Source organism: Hetaerina americana, unplaced genomic scaffold, assembly GCF_022747635.1.
Source record: "Hetaerina americana unplaced genomic scaffold, ioHetAmer1.1.p SCAF_1, whole genome shotgun sequence".
In the NCBI taxonomy this organism is placed as follows: domain Eukaryota; kingdom Metazoa; phylum Arthropoda; class Insecta; order Odonata; family Calopterygidae; genus Hetaerina; species Hetaerina americana.
In genome coordinates, this window is record NW_027286069.1 from 83,602,830 (window position 1) to 83,628,736 (window position 25,907).

General features: G+C 37.4%; 1 long non-coding RNA gene across 1 annotated transcript in view; it reads left to right on the forward strand.

Annotated features, from left to right (window-relative positions):
• The window catches only part of LOC139686346 (uncharacterized), a 403,335-nt gene that overhangs the window by 82,566 nt on the left and 294,862 nt on the right, over positions 1-25,907 (forward strand). Inside the window, exon 3 of the long non-coding RNA XR_011700368.1 lies at positions 18,499-18,526. This is a non-coding gene — a long non-coding RNA (uncharacterized lncRNA). The remainder of the gene's footprint in view (positions 1-18,498; positions 18,527-25,907) is intronic.

Consider the following 25,907-nt stretch of genomic DNA (forward strand, 5'->3'; position numbering starts at 1 on the left):
AACTACACAATTAGGTGATAATCTAATTATTAATAAAGAATAGTAATAATTGAATCTAAAACTTTACGTCTTTAATAGATTTTATCTGCGATAGAATTGACTTCATATAAAAACAGTATTCCTTATTTCACCTATTAAATTTCGCGTATTAGCTTCATTTATTTATTTTATTTATTTATTCAGTATTGGTCCGAAAATAGCACATGTTGGCCTTTACATCGAACTATTAACAACGATAACAATGGTCACATTCACAAACACCCACGCCCTAGATGGAGGGAAACTCACCCAGGCGGGAATCGAACCCGCGACCCTTGGAATGGCAGACGAGGACGTTACCCCGCCGCCAATGGGGTCGGCCATCAACTAAAAGCACCGATTTTTGAAAACGTAAAAATATTTCTGAGAAATATAGTATTTTATACTTTTGATGACTCAGTAAGTAAATATTTTGATTATTTTATAAAAATATGGCAATTAATTATATTTATAGATCGATGGTGATGCCAGGCATTCATTCCCAAGGTTAAAAGAAGCGAGAATTTTTTTCAATATTTATTGCCAAATAAGATTTCTCACTCTGAGTTATTCCAGTACTAGACACCAGAAAGTATCTAGTGCGCGTCAAATAAAATGTTTATTGCCCACCGCGGTTCGTATCCACCTTTGCTGCATGCCCTTAATTTGTCACCTACTCTTGCTCTCTTTCGCCTGGCTGCTGTTTTGTCCCCGAACTCCACCCCTATCCACCAACTTTCCCACTCCTGCCCTTCTAAAACTTACCCCTCCCACCCATTCCACCATCCATGCTATTCATTGCGCGCTCCGCCACTTTTGCTCTTCCAGCACTTAAGACTTCACTTGCCCCGCCTCCATCTCTCACAACTTCTCATGCGGGCCACTCCCCTTCCCGATAGTCATCCATTTCCCTTTTTCTTCATTTCTCTCTTTTCCATTTTTGAGATGTCTCCGAGAGTGAAATAAGGCCCCTCTTCAATTCTACCGTACCCGCAGTCTCCTCAAACCTTCTGATTGTGAGAAGGACATTATCCCTTTTAACGAGGCTGAGCGCGCTAGTTTCTAAGGAATCCATGCTGCAGTCTGACATCAGACCACTTTCTAATGGACTTCGTCGGAGGCCACCAATTGTATTTAAGTTTGTTCTTTTGCCTATACTTAATTTGCTTTTAAGAGTGAAGTCTAGAATATATTGCTGATATGGTTCGCTACGCAGGCTGTCAGTATGGGAATGTGCGGTAAAGATAAGTTTTTGAAATATATACCAAATATATACTGATTCCGGAAGCCCTGTGAAGCTTTGATACCCTGTGAAATTCACACATCAGGGTAGGGGGGCTAGTTGCTTTCCCTGTGCCGGTTATGGTTTCCCAGGAAGATCTGGTTCCCGGAAAATCACTTAGCTTGGGTGGAACTGCAGGTACTCAGTGACTTGCCCGGGAATCAAACCCGGGACCCTCCGGTCAGCAGCCCAACGCTCTACCCACTATATATTATATCTATTATATATGTTATAAATAGGAAATACAATATATTATATACACATAAACACACGCACGTAAATTCATTAATTAGTGTCTACAGCCCGGCAAGTCGAAGGTTCGTGATCCAAGTCACGGTCTAAGAAAATTTTCTTACTTTTGAGGTGCTTCCATTTTCTCTATGCATTTTCGGCTTTAACACATACGTTACTTTCCATTTGATATGCATTGAAATAAGGTTCTTTTTTCGTCATAATCCTCCTTATGACTTATTATCTTTTCTCCTTCCTTCTAAAACCTTCTGCTATCTCCTGTTCTGCCAATGCTCTACCACTAAAGTAATAAACTCCCACCCCCCTCTTCGTGACCACTCAGGATTTTACTCTCACCCTCTTGCTTTTAGGGTCTTCCTGTGCTTCCAACCGCCTTCTCACTTACTCTACCTCTTTCTCGGAGTAATTAACATCTTTATCACAAGGATCCCATCGGAGCCATTCCCCTTATTATCCGATGCTGTTTTATTCGTTTCGCCTCCACCACCACCGCCTCTCGCAATTCTTTCCCTCAGATCGGCTCCTCCTATTCCTCCGAGCTTTGTGCGATTGCCACTTTCTCCGCATTCAGGCATTCAAAAATGTTCCGTTCCCACATCCGTTTCAAAATTTTCTAGGCCGTCGATGCGGATCTTGGGGAAATTATTTTTCTTTTCCAAAAGGCTTCAAGGAGGGGTGGTTTGATTTCCGGTGCCCTGGAAATTTCTCTTCCTCGCCAGAGTTGGGCGAGTCTGCGGAAGTAATTAGATAGCGATCGCCACGGGCTGCAATCTCACGGCCTCTTTCGCGATCGAGATCGGTTTTCATCTAGCGTATTCGAGGATTTCTCTTTGTCACTCCTCAGGGGTTTTGCCTAAAAATTATGGCGGAAAAATCCATATCCAATCTTTACTTTATTTGACGTGTGTCTGAAGGATATTTAATCGCAATTACTTATCAACTAAAATTGGAACTTCACATTTATTAAGTGTTCGGCGTTTCTAGCGGATTAGTGTCTCTTTTCAATCGAAAATAACAGAAAAAAACTTTCTAGATAAATGCGTTTTTTGTAAGGATAAGGTTTTTTTATTCCAGGAGTAATAAGCGAAAGCGGTGCTTCTTTAATTGTTTTCTGGTGTACAAATACCGGGACGGTTTATACTTGCCAGCTTGGGCAGTCAATGAACTTTTGTGTGTATAGAATTGTTGAAAGTAAACCTAGTATGGATAGAAGTCTGCTCTCATTAAATACTATTAAAAAAATAGAATCGAATTTGCCACATGTAGTTTCAAGTGTATATTTGAATGTTTGAATGTTGAATGTTTGAGTGTATGTACCTATGCAGTTGAATGAATATAATGTTGAATGATAATGGAATTTGAATTCACAGTATCTACTCAAAATTTGGATTATAAAGTCCATAGCTCAAAGCCAATTTGTCAAAAATACTAATGTTTTTGATTGTCTTTGTCAGGAATTAGTTCATGTCATTGTATGTAAAACTTTGTTGATTGAATAATTTAAATTAAAAATCTCAATTGGATAAATATTACTACCTTGATCAAAAAGTTCCCGGAATAACCACCGTGTGGCGCTCCCATCGTTCCGATTTGAGTTCTGTTTTTTTGTTAAATTGGTACATCTGTTGTTGATATTCCCTTTAAATCTTAGTGTCATAACTTGACATTTGCAAAAGTTACGGTCGGTTTTCGGTATGTCCATCAGTGCTTCCTGCGATTTTTCCATTACTTCCTCTCGGCTGCTAAAACGCGTTCCCCGTAATGGTTTTTTAACTCGATTGAACAGAAAGAAGTCATAGGGAGCCAAATCAGGTGAATTCGGTGGCTGTTGGATGGTATTTGTTGCATTTTTCGTCAAAAAATTACGAATAATGATAGCACTGTGCGACGGTGCGTTATCATGGTGCAAAATCCACGAGTTTTCTGCCCACATTTCTGGTCTCTTTCGGCGAATTGCTTCACGCAAACGTCTCATAACGCCCAAATAATACTCTTTGTTTACTGTCTGGCCTTCTGGCAAAAATTCATGATGCACTACACCGTTGTAATCCATGAAAACCGTCAGCATTGCCTTCTTTTTTGACTGAAAACGACGTGGTTTTTTTGGTCTCGGCTCATTTGGTGAACGCCATTCACTTGCCTGATGTCTGGATTGCGTGTCGTACTCATAAACCCACGTCTCGTCTCCAGTAATGATCCTTTTGATGAATGTGGGATCGGATTCAGCCTCGCAAATCATATCTTTTGCGACGTCAACACGGTCTCTTTTTTGCATGAAATTGAGGTCTTTCGGCACCAACTTTGCTGCTACACGACGGAAACCCAAATCATTAACCACAATGTCTTGGGCGGATCCATAGGCAATGTTCAAGTCCTCCGCTATTTCTCTGATGGTTAATTTGCGGTTATTGACCAACATTTCTTTTACTTTATCAATTTTTTCACCGACTTTCGATGTCGATGGTCTGCCACTGCGTTCATCATCTTCGATTGACTCACGACCACTTCTGAACCGCTCGTGCCACTGGTAAACGACCGTTTTTTTTAGAGAATCGTTGCCGAAACACTTTTCCAACATTTCCAACGTCCGTGCGCCACTAAATCCGTTTTTTACGCAAAATTTAATACAAGTTCGTTGTTGCAAATTTAAATCCATTTCTGAAATTGTAAAAAATCGCCAACACACACAGAGATAGATGTACTCTTGGCTACGTAACTTTTGCAAATGTCAAGTTATGACACTAAGATTTAAAGGGAATATCAACAACAGATGTACAGATTTAACAAAAAAAACAGAACTCAAATCGGAACGATGGGAGTGCCACACGGTGGTTATTCCGGGAACTTTTTGATCAAGGTAGTATATCATTCTCTTTTGTTAAATGCCTGAATACACGCGTATTTTTACTCACTATTTGAATGCATAGCCACGCAGTTGAATAAAAACAGTCACCAATTATCTAAGAAATTTGTAAATATTTACATATAGAAAGAATTTCAAGTTTAAATAAAGCACAGTGGCACTTCAAATATTGTTGACTTTTTTTTAGGGAATTATATCCAATATTTATGTTTTATTCGAATGTTGAAAATATTAAAAAGCCTTGTATGCCTAAATATTTAACCTCACCTAAATGCGTCACTTGATCATCTTTGATGTTAAATCAACCAAAATTTGCAATAACTTTCTTTTAGAACCGCTGGGTTCTCAACTTTCAGGATTTTTATCGTTGCTGTACAGTTTGACGCAGTGACCTTCAAGAAGGAAAATGTTGAAAATTCATTTATTGATTAGCATATTAATTTTTTCCCAATAGTTAATTCTATAGCTTCAAGTTTGGTGACTATCGATTACATGAATCCCAACTCCCAGATCTGAAATCATAGAAGAGGATTTTTTTAATAGAACTGTTTCTTTTAATTAAGACAGATTCAAGGAATTTCGCCCTGAACACATGATCGAATGTGGAACATATAATTTTCCTAAGATTAGACTTACATGTTAAGCATCTCTCTTCACTGGAATACATCATATGTTTAAAAATTTTCCTTGTGTTTCTCTCGGTGAAATGCGGTTGGGATAAGAAATACTTATTTGCTCCCTTGATCCACCATACTGAACTAGTGATGGCATCTCACGGAATGGATCCTGAAAAGCATACCAGAAAGAATTGAGGATTTTAATTGGATTCGCTCCGGTGGGATGAAGTTACTTTCAGAGAGGAAAATCACATGGTAAAAGAGTGAAAGAGTTGATCGGAGAAGAATGGTAGAGATTTGTGGAATTTGTGCGGGGAATGACAATGGAGTTGAGGTGACTGATGGGGAGAGACTTATTTCTTCCCTGAGATCATTTTATCCTTAAAGGATTTCTGCTTGAAAGGTTTTATAAGAACGGATCCCCCTATCTGAAATTCCCTCGACTGTACTGTTTTATAGATGACATGAATACCAGATGGAGTATGCGGAAGGAAATGAACGAATGAATGTTCCTTTGCTCTTGGCATCCCCTTTTTGATAATGAATTCATTGGAAATGTCGGACCATATAATCCCGCACAAACCCTTCTTGCGGGAAGCAGTGTTTCTCACGTTTTAGTCTTTAGTGAATTTTAATTGCGTCGTTTAACGTATATTGATGAGATTTAATAATTTAGACTTTGCATTATTAATGCGCACGTGTTGCGTTCATGTCATCGGCTTAGGGACTCGCTTCATATACTCGCTAAAGCTTTATACGTTCTCTTCCAGGCTTACTAGGCATGCGCTTTACTTTTCGAAGTTTCATGGTATTTGTACTACATTGCTGAAATTTTGCATTCCCTTAGTTACTTCTCCTGGGCAGAGCCGCGTTTATAATGCACTTAATATGAATTATTTCCCATCTTTCTCTACGATGCTTAATTATTATTTATAATTCCCCTCATCAATATAAATGTCTCAAAGTGCACTGTATTCGGTTAAGAACATGCTCAAGTTCCGCGGCAAAATGATTCGCAATCAGTCCACCGAGGAAGCTCTCGGGGCAAGGCGTAATGAGGTTTCCACGTTATCTAAAATGCATGTATGCAGATCGGATAAGAGTTAAGTCGTCTTCATTAAGCCCAGGCATTAAACCTAGGTGACGGTACTACCACGTCGCAAATAGCTCCATGGTGCAAATGTCTAAACCTGATTTTGTAATCAGATCCCTATGATTTCATTGTTTTTAGAATACTTTATTACAGCTAAAAAGTTGAAAACGTATATTTTCGTAAATCTGAGCTGATATATGCCTATTATATTTTAAAGTAAATAAAATAGCGTCAAAATAACGTTAACACCGGATCTGCTTCAATAAAGTTTATTGCATTATTTTCTACCGCACATATCACATTTAGGAGCAGGCATGCAAGGTTGCCACGATCATTTAATTTTACGCTAAATAACTCGGTGCGGAAAATGGTCGATAAAAAGTTCCTCGGTCGCTCAAAATATTGTCCATCATAAAGGGAGAGAGAGAGGTTTATTGCAGAAACATCCGAAGTGATCGCTTTGTTTACGATCGCAAGAGAAAGGGGGAGCAGGAGCTGGATCGTGAAAGATGGGCCGATGAAACGTTTTCTGGGGTTGTGGGCACCATGTGGAAGAAATAACGCTTAAGGGGGGTCTAAATGGAAAATAGCTAAGGTGGCATGTAAAAGAAAACATGAGAGTATTAATATGAAATTCAAAATGCGTATTAACGAAAAATAAGAGAAGAGAGACATTAGGTGAGAGGGAATGGTGAATTAAATTTCTGGTAGGCAATGAGAAAGTCGACATAATTTCACGGCTCGTTAGAAGTCCATAAGTAGTCTCAATTTCACTCTTTAGGCACAATATAGTTTTAAAGGAGGATGATCACTCAATGGTGAATAATGACCGATGAAGGAGAAGTTAAGCAAGGTTCTTCCAAGTGCTTTTCAATAAAATATTCATATGAAACTTATTTTATCATAAATTTGCTCTCTATCTCTCTCGTTATTTTTGCACATTCACACCTAAGAAATTTCGATAGAACTTATCATTTTATCGACTTCAAATTGTAAAAATTGCAGAATACAAATCCTTAAAAATCGGACACAGACATTTTTTAATTATAAATTACGCTCGCCTGGTCTCATCTATGCTTCTATGGAAAAGTTCAATACGCTGAATTTATGGATTCCTGCGTGTTGAGATGGTAGCGTTGTGCCTTCATCATCTGGGAATTCCTAAGCCAAAACTCGAGTAGTTACTTTATAATCACAGTCACCAAGGTGCAATTTGCTCCGTGATGGAACGATGTCGGCTACTCCCGATGTTTAGTGGCGTTGTTATTGTTCGAGGATCGAACAATCCAAGTATTAAAAAGGCGTTACAGAAATGAATGCTATTAATGGAAAGAAAATTTTCTTTTTAAGAGGCAAAGTTGATTAAGCGTTGCAATTCCGAAATAGACACGTGAATGAGTCTCGAAATCTAATCTTCCAGACTGGATTAGATCAAAATCTTTCAATGCAATTCTAAAACCGAAAATTAAGATTTTCACTACTTACCTGGGGTACCAACTCCATTCATGCTGTAAACATAATAATAAATCTAACTGCTAAGCAATACATGCATAATATGGAGAGTTTTCTAAACCCTATGAGACTATCACTCTCACTACGTATTAAAACAAATGTTTTACGCATTCACTTAATTACTTCATTTCAAAATTAGCTGGAAGTTATTTTTTATTATTTAGATAAATAATTTTGGGTTGCGTAGAAGGCGTCAGGCATGTATTCTCTCATCACTCGCGTACTTTCCGATTAAATCAAACTTTCTGTCGAAAAATATTTTAGCTAAGACTTAAAAGAATTTATTGAAATTTATTTACTTGTTTATGTATTAATACTGATTTTTAAGGATGCAAGGAGATACCTATGGAATCCTTTTTAAATTGTCTCTATTAGTAACCGGAGGGAATTAGTAGAGCAAACGAAGACTTGCATGTACTTCACCGTGAGTATTAAGGTGTTATCATTGTGATAATATCAAAGTGGCCACGAATATTGACCGTTCCGAAGCAAATCAAAGTTCCCACGAAACTGGATTGTCCATCTTCACCGCCATCCATTCCGATAAAGCCTGTGTGCCTATGGCGCCGATGTACTGACCCATGGTTAATAACGAATAAAAAAAGTGGCCGATCCATGACGACCGCCTGCTGACGTCAGGTGTATGGGAGAGCCGCGTGGGATGTCGTGCCCCGGGATAAGGGATTTGCGAGACGAGTATGTTGACCGAAAGGATGGAGGAGAGGTGTTTGCGAGTGGGCAAAGGGATTTTTTGGGTGTGACGGGGAGGAGGCGCAATAAGGGGCTGCGAGAGGGATGCCGCAGCCGCGTATAAAATAAAATAAAACTTTATGAGAAGGAAACGCGGCGGAAACTCCGGAGAGGGGAGGGGGCAGCGGTGGCGGTGGTATGGAAGTCAATGGTTTGGTCATAAACATGAAAACCCTCTGAGGTAAAGAAAAAAAAAGGAGAATGAAGAGGAGGAGATTTCTTCCCGCCCGCGTAACGGGGTGGTCGTAAGGGGCATTGGATGGGGGTTGAGGAGGAGGGGGGAGGGACTTAACTCTGGGAATAGGCAGGGTTCTTGGGCCCGGAGGCGACCTCCCTTCGGTCTCCCACCTCCTCCTCGAGTATGGGCAGAGAAGTTTTGGTGGGTGGGTCCGAGAATGAAGGGCCCTGGTCCGACGAAGACCATCGATATGGGGAGTGGAGAGTTTGGGCGGACTGAGAGATGCGCGTCTTCTCGGCCTACGAATCGCATCTTTTTTCCTTTCTTCCCCAAGGGAACGGGTAACGGGATGGGGAAATGGGAGTGAAACCGAATGAAAAGCTTTTGGCTTCTGCGAATGCGGAGGCAAGGCCTTTCTCGCTCGATATAAGCCTATGCCGATCTTGGATGGGTCCACCCTTTATCTAGGAGCTAATGGTAAAAAAAACCCACCCTTTCACCCTTTGTTAAACTCACTGTGTGCTTTCTCTTGTAAATATTTTTGTAGCAAGCAAGAACACACTTATTTGCACAGTTAAATAGAGTCTCCTCAAACTGCCATGTTGATCAATAAGATATAATATTTCTGGTTCCAAGAAAAATTGATAAAGACCCATTTATCCAGCTTATTGAGCCTGAAGTTTCACAAGCACTGAGAATTATGTTTATACGTTTTTTTATAAGCCTTTGCTAAAATTTATGTAATACTTTATGGGTTGTAAAAATGCTTAATGGAAGACTGAAGGAGTTGTTTTGAAATGTCATTCCCCTTATCCTTTGCACAAAATGGATTGGTGGTACTCAGAAGAAATCGATCGGAAAATCTATTTAAGCTTAATCTTCTCTATGATTCATTTTAATGACCACACTTATTTAATGTGCCGCTTCAATGCTGTCAATAACATATGATAAATTCATGTATTTTGTAAATTTACCATTTTCGATAAAAAATAACACCATTATTATCGTAGAGTCATATTGTTTTTAATACCCTTTTAAATTTCTCGAACCCCGTTATTTTTTACTGTGAAACTTTTTCATGTCGGAGATAATTCTTATCAGCCCCGTACTAATTTATGAATCTATACCACCCTTATCTAGTTTATTATTTTTTATTCCGTCCATATTTTAGGCTATCTTTTAGGAGAGGTTTGGTCATCATATTTCTATTCAGTTATGTCATAAAATTCGTGAAAAAGTGTCGTTACTAAACAAAAAACCTGAGTAATCGTGTGAAATCATCCCGTGGGTGTCCCTTGGAAATTAAACCTTTCAGAGGGACCTCAGCTGATAAGAATGTACGGAACAAGAAGCCTAGGCAGAGTGTTAAGGCACCGAAAAAAGATAAACTCACACGCTTTGGCTATTCGGATTCGAGCTGCTGACAAAATGAGTCTCGGCAACATTTCGTTGGTCCCCCAATAAGTAAGCCTCCATCAGAGTTATTCTTGTACTAAACGAGGTGAAGAAGCTTCTTATCTTTACTATCACTTTGGCGAACACGCTGCTAGTATAAGAATTCACGTAAGTCCCTTCGTGCTTACAAAGTAAATTCTCTTCTTTGCGTTGAAAATTATTAAGAAAACATTACGATGAAAACTGAATATTTTGACATTTTAGCGAGATTGCTTATACCTAGCTTCAGTGTAGGGTGTACAGTGAACAGTGTCTGTGACACTCTCTCAGGCATATTTTAAATAGGTATTTTTCTTATTGGAAAACAAAGAGTTAAATTTGCTTTAACTATTTTTTAGTTTATTATCAGTATTATCACGGTAAGAAGTAAATTATGGGTAATTACACTTTGTAGAGTCTTTAAATTATACTTACTCCTACGACGTGAGCACTTTTAACCGACTCTTTTTTTTAGATCATCGTACCTTTTCTCCCCTTTTATGCCGCCCAGCATTCTTATTCTTTTCAAAATTCTTACTGGCTTATTTAGCATTATTCCTCCTATCAGCCTTCGAAATCCCACTATCTATCACTCTCTCCTCCGAACGCCTTCTCCTACTTTGAATGCCTCAACAAAGCCCTCCCTTCCATCTACATCTGCTTCATTCCTGACCCCGCCTCGCACACATCGCAGGACATTTTTGGGCCACAATAAACCATAATGGACTTTTGGTTAGTTTAAAGGTTTTTCAATATAAAATTTCAGATGAAATAAGCTACTCGATACACTTCCTCGTAAGCTTTCCCTACCAGGTCTTACTCTAAATTGTGTCCCCTCTCAACCTAATTCTAATTCTCCATCCGTTCACAAAAATCTTCTTTTTTTGTATTCTCTTTCTGTCTGCAATTATATACTACGTCCTTGGAAGTGCTTCTTCTAGTGCACCTATCCTTATCTCGAATAATACACTTCTACTACAATTATTCTCTAAAAGAATACCCTAGTCATTGAATTTTTCCATCTTTTTATTATTCAGATTTGCGCATTTAAAATGTTCAGAATTTATCGCTTCCATTTACTTATTAATTATCTCACACTCAAGTTGATAATTTTATACATTGAACGACTGATATTCATTGATTTTCTGGATGTCTGGAACTTTTTTACCCGCGAGTTTGAATTATTACTTGCTTAATTATTTTCCATCCTCTCTATGGTCTTCTTGTACGAGTTATTATTTAAAATAGGATGAAAAATGTGTCGCTAACATCAGTAATGCAGATGAATACAGTTTATATGCCGTAGGACGACGTAGCATCAAATGGAGCGAATTTATCTATTCAAGGTGGAAAAGTAATTTGCATAGGTAAAGTTCAATTGTCTTGCAAATTCAGTGGGTATAGACAATTTAAATGTTTTAGCTATCATTCTTATAGCAAATGAACCAAAAAAGCTAAGAAAATTTACTTGATAAGTAGTAATAAAAGAAATCTCATGAGCAACATATAATCAATATTATCTGGAGTAATTGTTCGATGACCATACATTTAAACCCAGACCCAGACATTTAAAACCTCCAAGCCCCACCTGAGATAACCCCAATTACAATCAATGCTCTTAAAATCTGTAACGAAATTATTATACTCGTTCCTCCGAAGACTTTCTCTCTCACTTGTTTCTATTCAAAACATTCATTCTTTTCTTCCAGTTGCATCGTTTTTCTAAAATTCTCCTCTTTATCACAGTATTAGACGTCACATTACCTCTCTGGATTTCATGAATCCAGTATTTTACATCTCCGAACTACTCCCAAAAAAATTTCCCATTCCCTAATTATGTCTAGTTTTTCTTCATTTTTTCATTTTTCTTTTCCATTTCATTTTACATTACCTTTTCACGCTCGAACATAAAAAGCCTCTAATTCACGTTCATATTCTTTTCGCTACGACCAAATGTCGAAACATTACAACTATATTTTTATTATTAGTTTACTTTAAATATTTACTCAAGGCCCTTTCAATAGCTCTCTTCGTTTTTTTAAAGCAGTATATTCTAACGTGGAACTTTATATTTTAAAAACATGAAAAGATACTTTATTGATAACTTTTTAATTACAAAATGATCGTTGTGCAGTAAATATTATAATAACCCATGTATTAATGAACGTTTCACTGTAATTGTCTAATTGAATTATAGAAGTGAAACTTTGTAACACCACCGTAATATGGAAGAAAGGATACATATATTGTTTATAGTTATTATTTTAAGTCGTCCCAATTTCAATATTTTTCTGGTAGGTCCCTGTGATTATGCTAAAACGTTCTCATTATAGTGAAAAACAGGTACGATTTTTCTGATAACGAAAATGAGCCAGATATATTTCATCGCTTCATTTTAAGCGTTGTGACTCAGCGAAAAATTTTAATTACCGGAAATTTGTATGACTTGTAGCCATTTAAGATCCGTAAAAGGCTTTCGATTTATTTCTTACAAATAGAGTTTATTGCACTCAGCTAAATGGAGGATAACAATATCTTCGTCAAATTAAAAGGCACGTTGGAAAAAATACATTCAGGGGGAGAAAGGTAGGGTGAAAGGTTTTCTGCCGTTCCTTTCTCTTTTTCCATGACCTCAAGACCATGTAATAGGTTCCCATTATCGTCGTGTCCGAAGAGTATGGGGAGTGGATATTAAAGCAGTGTGCTCATGCAATGGGAGTTTTGAAAGAGAAATGAAGGAACGGAACGAGATAATTGAAATTTAGTGAAAGTTATATTTATTGCTTAGGCATGCAGGTGACATTTTGTAATCTTTTCATCAGGGACAAAATGATTCCTGGGGCAAACATATTTAAACTAAAGGGAAAACTCTTCGTTAATGTAAAAGCAATATCCCACGAAAATGTTCATAACTTGTTGGCCCTGGGCATCAAAAATATTTCATTTAATTTTGGCGTATCATTATTAATGTGAAGATGAATTTCACGCCCATAAATATGTAAAATGTAGCTCTTAATATGTATATTTTTTGTAATAACTTTCACAGTAGGTAAAACTTACCACTTTTTAATAGTATGCCAAGGGGAATATTATAATGAGAATAATAAATTTATACAATCAATGCCATTCTAGAGCTAAAAAATAAGTATAATTACACTTGGAATAAATATATTAAATTCCATCGTTCACATTCGCTGAATAGATTTTCAATGAACATGAATTTCAGCCATCTTCCTGCAAGGCTCCTTAGAAAAACAGACTACCGAATAATTCATCCAGTAAGGCGACCCAATTTATCCGAACGTATTAGGCCAAATACGTTGGTAATCTGTCTGCAAGACACCATAGGTGAATCAAATGAAGTCAGAACGTTTTCATTCACTCGTGTATCCTAGCGTAGGAATAGGTTCGGAAAGGGGTCACCGATTTTGAGTAAAGCTGTCAAAGCGCGTCCGTCCCACTCAACGAGTACGAACGATTATCCATTGTTGTGTGCTGAACTGCGGGAATGGGCAACGAATGAATTTGCTTTCCAATACACAATAAACGAATGAGTTCGTTTACTCCCCTTTAGTCTGCGGAAAGCTAAGAGGAAACTTGCTAGTTTCTACCGTATTGAACGATGAAGTTTGGTTGTTACGTGAGGAAATGTTAATGCCCGAGGAAATTTGAATATCATATTGGACCCATATTGGTAATATTTAGAAAAAATACTTAAAATATATGATCGTTAGTGCCTGATTAATGTATCTAACTCAGATTTTATATTGCTAGAGTGTATTATTGAATTTCATCCAATATAGAAAATTTTTGGAGGCCCTCTGTAACGCACACGAATCACTGTCTTTAAAATTGAAGGCATGCTTAATTTTTTACGTTTTCATTGCATTACATTGAAAATTTAACACTTCGCTTTCCTACCAAAATATAATTCAATACATGCTTCAAGTGCTTGTGAAACCGTTCATTTATTTATTAACGTACCCTGCAACCTTCCACTAGGGTGTGTGGCAGGGGTTGAATATACATCAGACTAATTTTTACCACAACATGACGCTACCGAGATCGGAAAATTTTATTATGATCCCTTAACGTTCGTGGAAAAAATGACATCTTAAATCTATCTGTTCTACACATAACCTTTCTAATTATATTGGCATGATCTCTCTTACCGCAGTATAAATACATTTTCAACTTTACTGCTAAAGAGACTTTCCAATTTATGCAAGAGTTTCAATCTGTAATTTAACCTTCGCTCCGTGAGTGATTCCCAGCCTAGCTGCTCTAATTTTTTGGATAAGCCAGTAAGTTTATTGCAACAACGTTTGACGAGTGCTCGTACAAATCTAGCTCCTCTTCGCTGCATGCGATCCTATTCTTCAATTAACCCAGCAGAAAATCCTAAATGAGGCCTAATCAGCGACAGATAACATTTCTCTTTGACCTTTTCATCACATTTACCAAGTACTCTTCTAATAAATCATAATTTTTTGTTAGCTTGTCCACATATTCCCCGTATGTATATCACCCAAGAGATGTCGTGAGTAAGGGTAATGCCTACGTATTTAATTGAGTCTACATATTCCATTTAGGTGATCTCAAAGCAGTAGGCGTTCCGGAGGGAATCGCTTTTTTTCAAAACTTTATCACTACGCACTATTTTAAGTTTGATTGCGTTGTATAGCATTAAGGTCATCTGATAAATCTGCTGTATCCTCAGGATCACGTATATCACTTTAAATCACTGCATAATCAGCACATAAACGTATCTTACTAGTGACTACGGAGTCAATGTTGTTAACGTTAAGTAGGAATAAAAGAGGTCCGCTGACACTTCCCTGGGGAACACGTGAAGTAACTTCTACTACCTCGTACATTATATGAATAGACATTGTATGCACGGTATTCCGTCACAATATCTTGTTCCTTTGAAGTCCCCAAAATTTCAGGGTTTAAGAGGACGACTAGATAGCTTAACTGGCTAAAGCACTCGACCGGACATTGACAGATTGTCAATGCCCGGTCATATTTGGGCTTGAATCCTGGTCAAGGCGAATGATATTTAAACTATGTAATTTTTGCATTGAACTTCTTCTACATATGGGCTAACTCCATCTATCACTGCTCTTTGAACCTAATCATAAAAAAGTGTTAATCCAACCACGGATATTTTTATCTATGCCATATGCTTCTAGCTTTGTGAGTAGTTTGGCATGAGGTACTTTGTCGAAGGATTTCTTAAAATCTAGAAAAATTGCGTCCACTGGAACATTGCTCTCTCTTGAAGTAAGAATATCATGAACAAAAAGCGTAAGTTGTGCATCACAGGATCTACCTTTTCGGAAACCGTGCTGATTTTTTATTAACTCCTGATTATCGAGGTGTCTCACGATCGAACTAGCAACTATATGTTCCATAACCTTGCACGAAATGAATGAGAGAGAAATAAGTCTATAATTGCTCGGTTTCTCCTTGTCTCCGTTTTTAAATATTGGTGAAACTTTAGCCGTTTTCAAATCTCTGGGAACCTTGTGATCTACCAGTGACTTCTTAAATATTATTTCTAAATACGGCCCAATTTCCGTAGCTGGATCCTTAAATATACGAGCGAGTATTTCATCGGGCTTGGAAGATTTATTGGGCTTGATATTTTTCAGTAAACGACCTCTTCCATTATATGAGATTTCAATTTAGGGCATTAGTTGACCGACACGATTTGGTAAGCTATCGGAGGCATTCCGTGGCATTGAATTGTCTCAGTCGATTGGCGGTCTGCATGATGCGCATGCATAAATTCTTTTGGATTGAGGACTTTTAATTGAGCACCAGACGCTTCACAAACAATTACCTGGATTTACCTCAGTCCTGCTGACGCAGGAATTTTCAAGTGTAATAAAGACGCCATCTTTGATTCTATTTGTTTTTTCAATTCGGTAAATGGAAATGGTTTTTAGGAAAAGTTCACCGAAGGCAATATCAGTGGTAAACCAACTTTGTGTCCCAATACTTATATCTGCGCCTATGCTTTGAATAAGGTGATCACATTCTGTGACTTTGTTTATTTAAACTTACGGTTCGTAAACTTTTGTCCATTTACGGTAAGAATACCCAGTACTTTTTGCTTGTACTTCTTGCCACACTCCATTTTGGTTAATTGCAGGGTAATTATTTATATGTAGAAAGGTAGAATCTATCGAGTTGTGCATTTATCAAAACGGGTGATTATGAGAAGGGGATTGTTTGGATGAAATATAGAGACGCTTTCTTTCGGGTCAGCACCTTCTTTCCTTCCTCCCCTCTTCTCTTCCAAGTTCCCTCTCCTCACTCCACTCTCCCCTCCTCTCGCCCCTCAAATATATTCCCGCCTTCCATCGCCGTCCGACGTTTGGTCACTGTAATTTGTACCCAAACTATTTCCTTTCCTCCTCCTCCTCTTCCTTAACCTAAGCCCTCACAATGGTTACCCTGTAACTGTGTGCGTACCCATTCCCTTTATCCTAAGATGATCGTTGATTCGCGCGCGTGGAAACCTGTAACCAATTTATTACATGGCATTATATTTTTTGCCAAAATATATATCACATGGGGTATCAAAAAAGCAATATTCACTCTAACTCGATATCTATAGCCAAGAGAAGAACAGACAGTCGTAGTTACAATTGTCCTCTAGATATTTTTCCCCCTAGTTTCCTGACGCCCTTCCTACTGCATACCCGTGTTAACCTCTGAGACTTTTATTGTATTCCTTCAACACGTTTGAAACTTTGCATTTCGCATCCTATCAGTTGGTTGGACCACCATCCTCTCCTCCGTGCCTCCTTTCCTTCCACATCCACACAATCCCAGAATGCAAAAATGGACACGATATAAGACGGCGCTTGAATTCAATTTGTTATCCGAAGATTATGTAATACTATACATCGATATCTGGTCATTGAATAATAATGTTTATAATATTGAAATATTTAGTTAAAAATTGTTACCATCTGTTCTTTATTAAGTTTGAATTCCACCCCATCACGCCTGGAGCTACTCAGTTTGTTTCTAGAATGTCTTGAATCTTTTACCCGTGTTAACCTCTGAGACTTTTATTGTATTCCTTCAACACGTTTGAAACTTTGCATTTCGCATCCTATCAGTTGGTTGGACCACCATCCTCTCCTCCGTGCCTCCTTTCCTTCCACATCCACACAATCCCAGAATGCAAAAATGGACACGATATAAGACGGCGCTTGAATTCAATTTGTTATCCGAAGATTATGTAATACTATACATCGATATCTGGTCATTGAATAATAATGTTTATAATATTGAAATATTTAGTTAAAAATTGTTACCATCTGTTCTTTATTAAGTTTGAATTCCACCCCATCACGCCTGGAGCTACTCAGTTTGTTTCTAGAATGTCTTGAATCTTTTAAAAAAATATGAAGTTACATTTAACAGATGCAAATTAGAATTAAATAAAAGGTCAGGCCTTAATTAAAGGGTAATTAAAGAATGAAGAAGTAAAATTTGTGGTTTTTTCGTCATTGCACCAACTTTCACATGCGTTTCTCTAAGTATAGATAAAGATTTCTTGTTTGTATTTTCAGTTAGTGTGAGAATCGTTAAATATTCCAATTCATCTCTGATTGGATGTAGTTTTGATATGAAGAAAGAGCGCAGGTATACGTGTTCGAACAGCATATCATAACAGCAAATCGAAGGCAACTTTTTCCAACTGCTCAATTGAAACGTGAAGCAAGAATGAATTTTAGAAATAACTAAAAATTGAAGTAACAATTTGTGTGGATAAACCATTACCAATATATCGATTCTCTGCATAGCTAATTTTTCTCTGTAATTTATTTTTAACCAAAATACCAGCTAGTTTTTCTTTAAATTGTAGTTAACACTCGAAGGATTTTTGGAGAAACGTTTAAGGAAGAATTTAAAAGTATTAGGTAGTATTTTCCATTTGAACATCTGATTTTATTTGATGGCATCTGTCAACATATACAGGTGTATGATTAAATAAAAATGGCTCGTTAGCATGTCATATATTTTTTTAACAAAAGAATATTTTTAAAAATTCTAATTCTTGTTTTTCTGCCGCACCAAGTTAATTGTATACTTCTAAGTCGAAATAAAACTGATTTGGACAGGATACGGAAAAAGTCGCATTTTACTCAGAGTTATGGAGTAAAACTCGTCTGAGTTAATGAAGAAGGTGACGTAAGCATCACCGCATTTAAATATTTAATACGGTGAAGCTCGGGTGACTTTTCCCCATTAAAGTCTGTTTCCTCTTAAAAGCCTTTTTTGCTATTATTGTTCCCAGGAGAGTATCATAATTTGTGTAAATTATTTCCAAGATATTCCCTTAAAAAATGACTTATTATCCATTTCTTATTCCGCAATCCAAATAAAAATATCTTTGCTCGAAGAAAAATTCTTCCGAACTTTTTTTGACGGCCCTTAAATACCTTCAACTAATTATTTCATTCTTATTTTCAGATCACTAGCAGTTGAACCTCCGAGTTAGGTAAGTTACCTATAAAATAAACATAGATGAAGTAACTATGTGCATGTTTTTGTGCCCAATTCTATAAAATATTAATTGTTTTGATACAGTGACTGTACAGAATATCAGGCATAGACACAAGCACAAAATCTTGAAAAAGTTACTTGGATTTCTAAAATTTTATTACCTATCGATTTTGTGAAATTTCTTTTCTTCAATTATTATGAACAAAATTTATTTTCTGTTGTTACTCGGTGGGTGAGAATTCATCTAAACTAAATGGATTATACTTTTACAGCCAATGAAAAATGGATTTGAATCCTATATTCAAAATATTCTAGAAATCTTCAGGTTTACTTCTATTTTGAACAACTTGGCTCATGGTTGACGTACATTTCTTTATCACTTTACCTGCATTCACTTGGTTTTACTGCACGGCTAACATCCATGTATTTCGATGCTGGAGACTGCGAGTAGGATTTCGAGGTTAAGGAATTGCGTACAAAACCTATTTTGGTCTGACGCAGCTCCCCAGAGTAGTATTTTTTTTATCTCGACACTGCAATCCACACAATGGCGCGTACTTCCAGAAAACTCACGAAAGATTCTCTCAAAACCGCTGGGGGAAATCGCTTCCAGCGCGTAAAAATCGCTCGGAAGCTCAAGTTAAAAAATAAAAAGAAAAAAAAATTACACTTAGCATCATCCTCGCCATAAAGTGGTGACTGAAGCAAATCGCAGGGGATATGTGAGGCTTTAACTCCCCGCGGAGCGCGTGTGTAAGAACTGGTCACTGTGAAAGCCGAGCAGGAGAAGCAGGTGATGAGGAAACCAGCGGAAGGAGATGGTCGAGAGGATATGTGGAGGGAGGGACGTAGTAGGGATGAATAGGAGATGAGATAGCTACAGAATGGAACAGAGGGAATGAGAGACCGGAGTGTGCGTGTGTATTTCGGGATGAGCTAAAGTAGGATTTCGACTCATTGCTGCAAAGGGTTTGAGGGGCGGATAGAGGAAGGGATGAGCGAGAATCTCTCTTCAAATGGGACTTTTCTTCTCCAAGAGAGCGTTTGATTTGATTGTCCGTTTTATCGGTCATCCGACTGCGGAGTGGGAATGAGGGGGGAAGGGGTCGGGGAGGTGAGTCGGAGGAGAAGGGTTACTCCGGAGGCAATCTCGGTCAGCGGGCGAAAAGGGTGAACGGAGGACGCCTAGGGAGTAATGGGGATAAGTTTGAGGAGAAGTATGGTTGGGGTCTTATAGAAGGACAACCATGCTCGAAAAATTTAACGTTAGAAAAAATTGCCCCGTGTGAGGCAAATCGAAGAGTTTGAAATGAGTGAAGTTGGTCGCTTGGGGCAACTACAGGAATAACTAGCTCGAAGAAAACTCACAGTGTAAAATCAAAAATTGTACCTATTTCAGAAATGCATCCCTAGACGTAAAAAATAATTCTGACGCAGTTTTGAAAAATCATCGTGAGTAAGAGAGAGATATTGCAGACAAGGTTTACTAGATTCTACTCAAAGGTGTCATATCAAATTTGGAGAACTTAACTAGAGTTCGATTAATTCCATTGTATCGAATAAATTATCCCAGGATTATTAGAAGGTATCATCTGGAATGCGTTAAAATAAGATTTGGCCTAGTAGCAAGTATTAGAGCAGTATTCGTCATTACTGATCACCTCACTAGATTGAATTATTTTGCATAACTTTCCATTTATTTCTGGGTCATCCTTATTTTTTGCGATGAAAAAATGATCTAACATTTCAGGATATAATTAAATGATGCTAAAAATATCCCTATTTATTTATTAATGCTCATAGTTAAATATCACTCAAATCTTTTGTGTTATAAGCCTAATAAGTTAATATTATATTATTATCTCCATATATCCCTAAGCTAGTTTTATTGAGTTATGGTAGAGCATATCCCACCCTGACCATAAATTCTATCTAACTTGTACAATTCACACATTAGATTCACGTCCATTCCCTGTCCCTCCAGCGGTTTCCGATGCGATTCTGGTGCCCATACGTCACCCTGGAATTGAAACCAGAACAGTTTCCTGAAAAATATTTCGTTGAACTTTCATTTATGAAAAACTAATACTGTAAAATTAAAAGTGTTTCTATGAATATTCCCTTTGTTAAAGTATTTTGTATTCCGCGACTGTCATGTCACGAAAATCTGGGGCATTTAACTTATTATTTTCAATTAAAAAAGTGGATACAATAGGATTTTGCTTGACTCTCTTATTCTCAGGCCCTTAATGGGAATGAAGAAAAAGTACGTGTGTAGAGTTTGAATTTGAGGTTTTTTGTAAAAATAATTGGTTCGATGGAATTAGGAATTACAGTCAAGATAAAGTAGATAGTGGAATTAGCGTTGAGTACATGACACTTTTAGGGAATAATTTTGTACGCTATTTGCTCAGTAGAAGTTATTTTTTCTTGTAGCTTAAGAAGACGTGCATAACCATATGCCTTAGAACTCAGAATTAGTAGTTTAGCGATCAAAAAACTTGAAGAGGCGTTGTGACTCGATAATTGTGAAAGACTTCACATAAATACGTTAGTGAACAATATGTAAACGGTTAAAATATTAACAGCTGTTTAAAGAGGGCTATTGCAGACCAGTTTTGTTGAAATCTGGTCTAAGGTCTAATATTAGATTCAGATTTTAATGAAATTATATTTTGTTTCGTCTGAAGGAAGTTATGTCCTCACTGGTTATTGGTCCTCGGACAAAGTATTTACTAGTAAAAGATTTATTTTTTAACTCTACTGTCCCCATGAAAGTTGAAGATGAAAATAAGTAATGGCATCTTGTTATTCATAATGTGCAGATCAATTCACATTGACAACCACTCGTGAACTTCTATGATCCATAAAGCTTCCGTTCGTAAAAATATTGGTTCCAAAAAAACTCATATATCATATCTGACAAAATAGTGAAGGAAAAGACGAATGACAAGGAGACGGGGAAGATTTGAGTCTTGAACAGGATTGGTTGTTGGAAGATCGGGGGAATCGAGGTTAGAAGTAGGTGGAAGAGAGAGGGCGGATTCATACGGAAAGAAAGTTAGCGAGGAAAGGTGAGGAGAGAATGAAAGGGAGAAGGATCGAGGGAGAGGAGGGAAACGGACAGGGAAGCCGTAGTTGAGGAAGAGGGAAAGATTTCTCCCCATTTCAAGGGAAGAGTTACGATTTTGCCCCAGCAAGTAGAATGGTTTGCACGGAAGGGTTTGAAGGGAGGAGTACTAGGAAGGGCGATAGGTTCGAGGGGGACGGAGTGGTGGGAGAGAGAGGGAGAGGTGTCTGCTTACCCCACTCCTCTTTCCCTTCCCTCCTTTTCGTGCCCCTTCGGCCCTGAGCTCCAATCCGAATTCCCTTCGCATGGCCACTAACACTCACAAACACACACATGCACGTACTAGTGCCGAGGAAACCGTGGTCGTCAGGAAGGAGGAAGGATTTTGTCCTCTCAACGTCTTCTCAGATGTCTTCCTAACGGCAATTTCGCGAAACGGCTTTTTCCCCGAGATTGCTTTTGTGCTTTTCATTTGACCTAAACGTGCTATACGTAGGAACATGTACATTCCCCTACGTGCGAATGTATGTGTGCGTGTGAATAAATAAATATATATATATATATATATATATATATATATATATATATATATATATATATATATATATATTCGAAATGGAACTCGGATATAAAAACATGTATACATAAAACATATAAATACACTGATAGATATTTTTAAAATATACTCTTCAGGAGAGTGGAGAGTTTTTTAAGGACGGCCGTGCCGTCGGAACGTCAAAACTACATTAGCGAGAGTCCTTTCTTTGTTTTTCTATGTTTAACAAATCTATATTAGTGTTTTGAGTGTTTATATACATATATTTATGTGTGTGTATATATGTATGTATATATATATATATATATATATATATATATATATATATTTATTTATATATATACATACATATACATGTATTTATTGGTATGTAGGCATGCTTTCAAGGACTAAGGGAAGATATTTTTCTCCCTTTTTTGGAAGGTCCATGACAAGGCGTAGAGGGAACGTTCACATATTTTAGGATTTACAAAAGGCCATTTAGACTTTATTACGGAGTGAAGGAGGAATTAAATGTGAACTTTTTTAAGCCTAGGTCGGTTTTAAAGAATAATGTACCCATTTGAAGTGAAGTGGCATGAGGATCATTTGAAGTGATTCCGTGAAAGCAATTTTTTACTCTCATGAGTAAAAGTGTCGTTGATTATAAATGTGATAAAAACCGAGGGGTCTCAAAGTTGCGGGATCACTTCATCATTGTGGTCATTGCAAATTTCATTATTTTACTTTTCTACAATCTTGTCACAGCAAACCTTTTCAATTCCTTGTACTACACGTATTATCTTTCATTTCCAACTACCCTTTAATATACATACCACATATTTCATTACTCAGCACCATTCCTTGCTACTCTCCTTAAATTAGTAATTTAATAAACTCTTGTGCCTATCTATTAATATGACTGTTTATTATTTGTTTCCGTGTTTTACTTAACCTATCTACATCTGATCTTGAATTATCCATTGCTGAATTTATTTAGGTGCCTGCTTGCACCATTTCTGCATTCGATCATTAAATTTAATTTAATGGTACGTCTTTACATTAAATTGGCATTCTTATTAATATTAGTATTTTTGGGTCGTAAATTCTTTACTATAATTAGAATATTGGGAGCATTTATGTACGAATAAGTTTCTGAAACAATTTTATTTACATGGATATTTTGATAGTCTCTCATAATTAAAAGTTAACAGGGTTAAATTAGTTGGATAATTTTAGATTTCATCGCTTGACCCCTCCTGGAATTTTTTTACATTTAATATTAGTCGTAGAGCCTAAAAATATAAGCTACCTTTTTGTTTGTCCCTTCGTATCATCCTCGCTTACTAATGATTAACTGGAGATTTCGAATGATGCAGTGTCCCAAGGCTATTACACGATTTTCTACCTCACTTCCTTCTCGTCTACCGAAACTACAAGAGGATGCGCCAATATACACCCAGCCTATTCTATCGTACTCCCCGTCCTTACCACTTAATGAACCCCTCATCTTCCTATACGACTCCTTGAACAGTGTGTGGGACCAACCATCATCCGGTGATTCACTGAGATTTCTCTCTCCGGGATGGATTGCTTCACCTCCATCGTTCTCCTGTGCACATAGTATCGATCGATTTCGCTCGTGCCCCATTCATCATATAGAGAGCCATTATGTAGGTACCGGTCGAATGTATTCGATGAGGGGTGAGCATGGGGTCACAGTGCCATCCGGTTTTCTCGGCATTCCGGACTGGTGAATAGCCCTTCAGGTCAGCTAGGGAAAACGTGCTCCTCCTTCCTCCGGATAGCTTCGGGGGCGTGCGTTCAGACTGCAGGAAATAAGTTGATCGCATAGGATTTTACAACATAATTTCGTGCAAACAAAATAATTACCACGAGACCGACTCAGTTACTTCATTTACGGGCTGGAGTTAGTCGTGGGATTGCCGTATTCAGTGATTTCAGAGAAATATAATCCATGGCGCGGCCGCAGGGTGCATATTAATAATAATAAATATTGACCGGTGATATAAAGTTGAGGTTGACTTCTCAGATTAATTAAACTCCGAACTTTCTGGGATCATGGTGCGGAATATTTCCATTCAGTTACTACAAGTATAGCATTTATGATGTCATCAGCATGGATATTATCTTTTTTTAATTATTAAATTCTCTTTTTACTATTAATTGTAATTATTACAATATGTTTATCTATTGCTACGTTATATACATTTCTCATTGTACTATAGTATTTTAGTACTTTAATTTATGTCAACTAAGTTCCTCAATTTTCCGCGAACATTTTTTGCCTCAAGTTTCCAATCAATATTGTCTTAATCAAAAGATTGATTAGTATTTTTGAGATGAAAAAAGACCAATTTTTGTCATTAAGTCGCCATCATTATACACTGTGACGAGCATATGAAGAAAATTCTTATATTTTAAGTTATTTGAATATGAGTGGCTTCTAATGTTTTTTCCTTTTAAATTAATCTTACTAGTGGATTAAGGACCACTTTTATGCATAATTAAGCTCTACGGTGTGATAATTCCCAGTTCTGTAATGTTAATTATTAGGTATAAGTCATTCTTATCCTTAAAATGTGATTATTTTTTAGCCTAATTGATCGCTTTGTGGTATATCAATTAGGCGTAGTCAGTGTTTATTTAATTTTCTTCTCATTAATATTGACAGCATGTATCGATTGGAGAATCTATTGTGTTTGCAGGTGATAAGAGCCAAGTCATTGATATTAACTCAAGATTTGAACAGATTAGAGTATCAAAAATTAAAATAACCAGCATTTGTTGTTTACTTTATTCTGATCTCACTCGTTACTGAAGGTACCTTTCCTTGAAAATATCGAAAAGAAAATTAATGATTGAGGTTGAACAATGATAGGGCGTAGGAGAAAGATATAACAAATTGCAAGCGAGGAGGGAATGTCGGGTACCGTCAAATGGCCATCGCAGGAGTATTCGGAGAAACCAAAAGGAAGCCTTAGACGTCGGCTTTCCGCTACGTCCAATTAAACAGCAGAACGAACTATCTCCTCGAAACTTTTCTTGACAAACCGAGTGAGCACGAAGAAAATCGCTATCCTCTTATCCTTCCCTTCTTCTTATCCTTTCCACTCCTGCCTGTTCTCACCTTTCTTGCATTCCTTTCTCTCTCCAACCGTCATTCCCTTGCATTCATTTTTACGAGTATTCCTCATGCACCACAGAGAATAACGGGCTGCCGCGCCGGTCGTAAAAGCTTTCATTGCGAGTGCCGTGCAATCCAATCTATATACTACTAGGCCGTATGGTGTCTCCTACATAAGTCATTCGTAGTTCACTCATTTGCTCTTTTACTCACGAGCAAACTATCTCATCGAGTCAGTACAGATAGTTCGAGGTTTTACTCATGGCTCTCTCTCTCTCTCCGCATTCTCCGTTCATGTCTCAAACCAATGTACTGCACGTATATTGGTTTCAGGCATGGACGCAAAGAATATTCTCCATGTGATAAAAAAGACTATGGAGATCTCCTAAATTTTTATCTAGGACTTTATTGCATTTTAATATACAAGATGATCTTTTACACCAACCAAACTGGAAAGGTTTATATCGTGCACGGCATCACTAGCCTGTCAACGGGATAAAAAACTGTGCGTCTCCTCGTTACCGAAACCACAGGTCGCTCAAGACTGAGTCCCATATTCAAACATCAGATATGAAATAATCCACTTTAATTTTTGTGCGATGTATGTGATTATTTCTACGCAC